Genomic DNA, 7316 nt, shown 5'->3' on the forward strand with positions numbered 1-7316 from the left:
GTACCTAGGAGTCCTCATGAAGCTAAATGCTAAGTTATTTGGAACAGAGACATTGTAGGAATAACCTCCAGTGCTCACCAAGGAACTCATTGCCTTGGTACAACAGAAACTGCTTGAGAAGATGCTGGATCCCAGACGCTTCTTGATTCCCTGCACTATAGGCACCATTACCATTGAGAAGGCTGTATGTGACCTAGGGTCAAGTATAAACCTCATGCCATTCTCTATAATGGAGAGGCTGGAAATCTTTGAGGTACAACTGATGGGTGGAAAAATGATTCTACAAAAAATACACCGGCAAGTATACCGGGTCGCATCAAGTAGTAATAACTCACAAGAGTGAGGTCGATCCCACAGGGATTGATGGATTGAGCAATTTTAGTTAGGTGATGAATTTAGTTAAGCGAATGTTTGATGATTTGAGTGAAACTTGATTAACAGAAGCTAAATTGCAAGTAAATAAAGGTACAAAAGGTAAATTAAGAAGAAAAATAAAGTAAAGAAGAGATAAATTGCAGAAACTTAAAGTGCAAGAAAGTAAAAGAGCTGAAACTTAAATTGCAAGAAAAGTAAATTGCAGAAACTTAAAGTGCAAGAAATGTAAATTGCTGAATCTAAATTGATGAGGAATGTAAATTGCTTGAAGAGTAAAAGGGGTTTGGGTACTAGGATTCAGAATTTAACAAGAAATTGCAAGTTAAAGAAGATCAGAGGGCTCTGAGATGAAGAAATTCAGCTCAGCAGCCAAACAGAAATGTAAAATTGCTTGAAGAAACAACCAGCAAGAAATCTTAACTCAATTATGAAATCCTAAAGAGAAATTGAAGATCGAAGAAGAGAAATGAGATTAGAAAGCAGATCTAGATCTCAATTGCTCTCTTGATAAAGCAGAAAAGTAATTGCAGAAGAAATGAAAAGGAAAACAGTAAATGAAACTTAGATCCAATTCTCCAATTCCCAAAACTATATGAAAAAAAGAAAAGATGATTCTCTGATCCAGATTCAATGGAATTCTTCAATCTCAATTCAAAAACCCAAAACAGAAATTAAAAGTTGTAGAAGGAAGAAAATGAAAACAGAAAACTAAACTCAGATCCAATTCTTAGACCAATTGAGAAGAAAAGTGAAAGATGATTCTCAGATTTAGAATCAATGGAGCTCTTCAATCTCAATTCAAAATCCAAGAATAGATAGTAGAAGTTGCAGAAGAAAAGAAAATGAAAACAGAAAGAAAACTAGATCCAATTCCCAAATCCCAAATTCAAAACAAATGAAAATTAAAAGTGAGAAAACTAAAATGAGCTAAAAGTTCTTCACAAATTGAATTAACTCCTATTTATAGACTTTCTATTTTGGTCTTCAAAGCTTGGAGTGGACCTTTTGGTTTTTGTATTTGAAGAGAGATGGGTCCGGTTGGCTTTGGTTCAAATTGGGTTGGAGGCATGGGTCAGCTCCCAGGGGAGCGCTCCGTTTGGTGTAGTGAATGCTACCCTTGCTTTTGGCTCCCCTTGTGTGCATTGCTCCTTGCCCATAGCAGCCCCTTGTCCATAGCGTTCACTCTTTGAACGCTACATTCAAATTGTGAATGCTACCTCTTCATTGCTTGGTTTCCTAGGCTTAGAGGCACAAAAAAGTTGGAGAAAGGGAGCGCTACGTTGCCTTTTTCCAACGCTTCCTTTTGGCTTAGCAAATTTGGTGTGCATGGGGCAGCTCCAGGGTAGCGCTCCATTTGCAACTTTGAGCGCTCCTTGTGTTGCTTGGTTGTGTGCCTTGCTTCCCTTGAATGAGAGGCACGAAAAAGTGAGGGATAGTGAACGTAGCATTCACTCCTTTGAACGCTAGGCAAAGACCTTTACTTCCAAGCCAAGGTCCACGAAAAAGTGGCAAGAAGGGAGCGTGGCGTTCTAATTTCCAAAATATCAATGAAACTTAGCTCCAACTAGATGAGCGGGAGTAGTAGCTTTTTGCCTCTTGAATAGTTTTGGCATCTCACTTTATCCATTGAACTCAGAATTCAGATGGTGTTATTGATTCTCCTAGTTCAGTATGTTGATTCTTGAACACAGCTACTTTATGAGTCTTAGCCGTGGCCCTAAGCACGTTGTTTTCCAGTATTACCACCGGATACATAAATGCCACAGACACATAACTGGGTGAACCTTTTCAGATTGTGACTCAGCTTTGCTAAAGTCCCCAATTAGAGGTGTCCAGGGTTCTTAAGCATACTCTTTTTTTTGCTTTGGACCTCGACTTTAACCGCTCAGTCTCAAGCTTTTGGCTTGACACCTTCACGCCACAAGCACATGGTTAGGGACAACTTGGTTTAGCCGCTTAGGCCAGGATTTTATTCCTTTAGGCCCTCCTATCCACTAATGCTCAATGCCTTGGATCCTTTTTATTACCCTTGCCTTTTGGTTTAAAGGGTTACTGGCTTTTTTTCTCTTGCCTTTTGGTTTTAAGAGCTTTTGGCTTTTTCTGCTTGCTTTTTCTTTTTCTTTCTTCTTTTTTTTTCGCCATTCTTTTTTGTCGCAAGCTTTTGTATTCACTGCTTTTTCTTGCTTCAAGAATCATTTTTATGATTTTTTAGATTATCAAATATTATTTCTCCTTTTTCATCATTCTTCAAGAGCCAACAATTTTAACATTCATAAACAACAAATTCAAAAGACATATGCACTGTTCAAGCATTCATTCAGAAAACAAAAAGTATTGTCACCATATCAAAATAATTAAACTAATTTCAAGGATGAATTCGAAATCATGTACTTCTTGTTCTTTTGTTTTTAGAACAGTTTTCATTTAAGAGAGGTGATGGACTCATAGGACATTCATAGCTTTAAGACATAGACACTTAAACACTAATGATTATGTAATAAAGACACAAACATAAACATAAACATAAAGCATAGTAAACGAAAAACAGAAAAATAAGAACAAGGAGATTAAGGAACGGGTCCACCTTAGTGAGGGTCGCGTCTTCTTCCTCTTGAACAACCAATGGTGTTCTTGAGCTCCTCTATGTTTCTTCCTTGTCTTTGTTGCTCCTCCCTCATAGCTCTTTGATCTTCTCTAATCTCATAGAGGATGATGGAGTGCTCTTGGTGCTCCATCCTTAGTTGTCCCATGTTGGAACTTAATTCTCCTAGGGAGGTGTTGATTTGCTCCCAATAGTTTTGTGGAGGAAAGTGCATCCCCTGAGGCATCTCAGGGATTTCATGGTGAGGAATTTCCTCATGCTCTTGTTGAGGTCCATGATCTCTTGTTTGCTCCATCCTTTTCTTGGTGATGGGCTTGTCCTCATCAATGAAGATGTCTCCCTCTATGTCAATTCCAGCTGAATTGCAGAGGTGACAAATAAGGTGAGGAAAGGCTAACCTTGCCAAAGTGGAGGACTTGTCAGCTACCTTGTAAAGTTCTTGAGGTATAATCTCATGAACTTCCACTTCCTCCCCAATCATGATACTATGGATCATGATGGCCCGGTCTACAGTAACTTCAGACCGGTTGCTAGTAGGGATAATTGAGCGTTGAATAAACTCTAACCATCCTCTAGCTATAGGCTTAAGGTCCGGTCTTCTCAATTGAACCGGCTTGCCTCTTGAGTCAACTTTCCATTGAGCTCCTTCTACACATATGTCCATAAGGACTTGGTCCAACCTTTGATCAAAGTTGACCCTTCTAGTGTAGGGGTGTGCGTTTTCTTGCATCATTGGCAAGTTGAACGCCAGCCTTACATTTTCCGGACTGAAATCTAAGTATTTCTCCCGAACTATCGTAAGCCAGTTCTTTGGGTTTGGGTTCACACTTTGATCATGGTTCCTAGTGATCCATGCGTTTGCATATAACTCTTGAACTATTAAGATCCTGACTTGTTGAATAGGGTTGGTGAGAACTTCCCAACCTCTTCTTCGGATCTCATGTCGGATCTCTGGATACTCATTCTTTTTGAGCTTGAAAGGAACCTCAGGGATCACTTTCTTCTTGGACACAACTTCATAGAAGTGGTCTTGATGGACCTTTGAAATGAATCTCTCCATCTCCCATGACTCAGAGGTGGAAGCAATTGCCTTTCCTTTCCTCTTTCTTGAGGTTTCTCTGGCCTTAGGTGCCATTACTGGTTATGGAAAAACAAAAAAGAAATGCTTTTACCACACCAAACTTAAAATGTTTGCTCATCCTCGAGCAAAAAAAGAAAGAAAGAAGGAGAGGAAGAAGAAAAATGGAGGAGAGGGAGAGAGGTGTGTATTCGGCCAAGGGGAAGAAGAAAGGGTTGTGTTGTGTGAAAATGAAGAAGGAATGAGGGCTTTATATATGAGTGGGGGAAGGTTTAGGGTTCGGTCATGGGGTTGGATTTGGGTGGGAAATGAATTTGAATTCGTAGGTAGGTGGGGGGTTTTTGGGGAAGAGAGGATGGATTGAGTGGTGAAGAGGTGATGGGGAAGAGTGATTGAAGTGATTGGAGAAGGGTATTTGGGGAAGAGAGTTATGAAAAGGTGTGAAGAGGAGAGAAGAAGAGGTGGGGTAGGTGGGGATCCTGTGGGGTCTACAGATCCAATGGGGTCAAGGACTTAGCATCACTGCTCCAATTAGGCGTGCAAAACGCCCTTTGTATGCAATACTGGCATTTAACGCCAGACTACTGCCTTTTTTGGCGTTAAACGCCCAAATGTAGCCTGTTTCTGGCGTTTAACGCCAGGTTGATGCTTGTTTCTGGCATTAAACGCTAGCTTGGTGCTTGTTTCTGGCGTTTAAACGCCAGAATGCTCTTCCTCCAGAGTGTGCTGTTTTGAATGCTGTTTTTCATTCTGTTTTTGATTTTTCAGTAGTTTTTATGACTTCACATGATCATCAACCTAAAAAAACATAAAATAACAATGGAAAATAAATAAATATAATTAAATAACATTGGGTTGCCTCCCAACAAGCGCTTCTTTAATGTCAATAGCTTGACAGTGAGCTCTCATGGAGTCTCACAAATGTTCAGAGAATTGTTGGGACCTCTCAACACCAAACTTAGATTTTGAATGTGGGGGTTCAACACCAAACTTAGAGTTTGGTTGTGGCCTCCCAATACCAAACTTAGAGTTTGACTGTGGGGGCTTTGGTTGACTCTGTAGTGAGAGAAGCTTTTCATGCTTTCTCTCGAATGTTACATAAGGAGATCCTTGAGTTTTAAACACAAGGTTGTCCTTATTCAGTTGAAGGACCAACTCTGCTCTGTCCACATCAATCACAGCTTTTCCTGTGGCTAGGAAAGGTCTTCCAAAGATGATGGATTCATCCTCATCCTTCCCAGTGTCTAGGATTATGAAATCAGTAGGGATGTATAGGCCTTCAACCTTTACTAACACGTCCTCTACTAGTCCATAAGCCTGTTTTCTTGAGTTGTCTGCCATCTCTAATGAGATTCTAGCCGCTTGCACCTCAAAGATCCCAAGTGTCTCCATTACAGAGAGTGGCATAAGGTTAATGCCTGACCCCAGGTCACGCAGAGCCTTCTCAAAGGTCATGGTGCCTATGGTACAGGGTATTAAGAATTTACCAGGATCCTGTTTCTTTTGAGGTAATTTCTGCCTATCCAATGCATTCATTTCATTGGTGAGCAAGGGAGGTTCATCTTCCTAAGTCTAATTACCAAATAAATTGGCATTCAGCTTCATGATTGCACCAAGGTACTTAGCAACTTGCTCTTCAGTAATGTCTTCATCCTCTTCAGAGGAAGAATACTCATCAGAGCTCATGAAGGGCAGAAGCAAGTTGAATGGAATCTCTATGGTCTCTGTATGAGCCTCAGATTCCTTTGGTTCCTCAAAGGGAAACTCCTTATTGGTCAGTGAACGTCCCAGGAGGTCTTCCTCACTAGGATTTACGTCCCCCTCCTCCTCTCTGGGTTCGGCCACACCAAGTAAGGTTATGGCCTTGCACTCTCTTTTTGGATTCTCTTCTGTATTGCTTGGGAGAGTACTAGGAGGAGTTTCAGTGACCCTTTTACTCAGCTGGCCCACTTGTGCCTCCAAATTTCTAATGGAGGACCTTGTTTCATTCATAAAACTTAGAGTGGCCTTAGATAGATCAGAGACTATATTTGCTAAGCTAGATGGATTCTGCTCAGAGTTCTCTGTCTGTTGCTGAGAGGATGATGGAAAAGGCTTGTTATTGCTAAACGTGTTTCTTCCACCATTATTAAAGCCTTATTGAGGCTTTTGTTGATCCTTCCATGAGAAATTTTGATGATTTCTCCATGAGGGATTATAGGTGTTTCCATAGGGTTCACCCATGTAATTCACCTCTACTATTGCAGGGTTCTCAGGATCATAAGCTTCTTCTTCAGAAGATGCCTCTTTAGTACTGTTGGATGCAGCTTGCAATCCATTCAGACTCTGAGAAATCATATTGACTTGCTGAGTCAATATTTTGTTCTGAGCCAATATGGCATTCAGAGCATCAATTTGTAGAACTCCCTTCCTCTGAGACATCCCATTACTCACAGGATTCCTTTCAGAAGTGTACATGAACTGGTTATTTGCAACCATGTCAATGAGTTCCTGAGCTTCTGCAGGCATTTTTTTTAGGTGAATGGATCACCTGCAGAATGGTCCAATGACATCTTAGCTAATTCAGACAGACCATCATAGAATATATCCAGGATGGTCCATTCTGAAAGCATGTCAGAGGGACACTTTTTGGTCAGTTGCTTGTATCTCTCCCAAGCTTCATAGAGGGATTCACCTTCTTTCTGTCTGAAGGTTTGAACATCCACTCTAAGCTTACTCAGCTTTTGAGGAGGAAAGAACTTGGCTAAGAAAGCCGTGACCAGCTTATCCCAAGAGTTTAGGCTATCTTTAGATTGAGAGTCTAACCATATTCTAACTCTGTCTCTTACAGCAAACGGGAAAAGCATAAGCTTGTAGACCTCGGGATCAACCCCATTGGTCTTAACAGTATCACAGATCTGCAAGAATTTAGTTAAGAACTGAAAAGGATCTTCTGATGGAAATCCATGAAACTTGCAATTCTGTTGCATCAGAGAAACTAATTGAGGTTTTAGCTGAAAATTGTTTGCTCCAATGGCAGGGATTGAGATGCTTCTTCCATGTAAGTTGGAATTTGGAGCAGTAAAGTCACCAAGCATCTTTCTTGCACCTCCACCATTATTATTGGTTTCGGCCATGTCTCCTTCTTTTTCGAAAAATTCTGTCAGATTTCTCCAGAGAGTTGTGCTTTAGCTTCCCTTAGCTTCCTCTTCAGAGTCCTTTCAGGTTCAGGATCAACTTCAACAAGAATGTTCTTATCCTTGTTCCTGCTCATATGAAAAA

This window comes from Arachis ipaensis, chromosome B01 (assembly GCF_000816755.2).
Source record: "Arachis ipaensis cultivar K30076 chromosome B01, Araip1.1, whole genome shotgun sequence".
NCBI lineage: Eukaryota > Viridiplantae > Streptophyta > Magnoliopsida > Fabales > Fabaceae > Arachis > Arachis ipaensis.